Raw genomic sequence first — 603 nt, forward strand, 5'->3', positions numbered from 1 at the left:
GTTATGGGGTCAGGGCTCTGGGATGAGTTCTGGGGTCAGTTATGGGGTCACTCACAGTGCCATCCTTGAGCCACTGCTGGAAGCCGTCCCTGCCGGGCTGGGGCAGGGGATCAGTTATGGGGTCAGTTATGGGGTCAGTTATGGGGTCAGTTATGGGGTCAGTTCTGGGGTCAGGGCTATGGGGTCAGGGTCACTCACGGTGCCATCCTTGAGCCACTGCTGGAAGCCGTCCCTGCCGGGCTGGGGCAGGGGATCAGTTATGGGATCAGTTATGGGGTCAGGGCTGTAGGATCAGTTCTGGGGTCAGTTATAGGGTCAGTTCTGGGGTCAGTTATGGGGTCAGGGCTGTAGGATGAGTTCTGGGGTCAGGGTCACTCACAGTGCCATCCTTGAGCCACTGCTGGAAGCCGTCCCTGCCGGGCTGGGGCAGGGGATCAGTTATGGGGTCAGGGCTATGAGGTCAGTTATAGGGTCAGTTCTGGGGTCAGGTCACTCACGGTGCCATCCTTGAGCCACTGCTGGAAGCCGTCCCTGCCGGGCTGGGGTGGGGGATCAGTTATGGGGTCAGTGATGGGGTCAGTTATGGGGTCAGTGTAGGGTCAC

This window comes from Myiozetetes cayanensis, unplaced genomic scaffold (genome assembly GCF_022539395.1).
Source record: "Myiozetetes cayanensis isolate MyiCay16 unplaced genomic scaffold, myiCay2020 scf401, whole genome shotgun sequence".
Classification (NCBI taxonomy): Eukaryota; Metazoa; Chordata; class Aves; order Passeriformes; family Tyrannidae; genus Myiozetetes; species Myiozetetes cayanensis.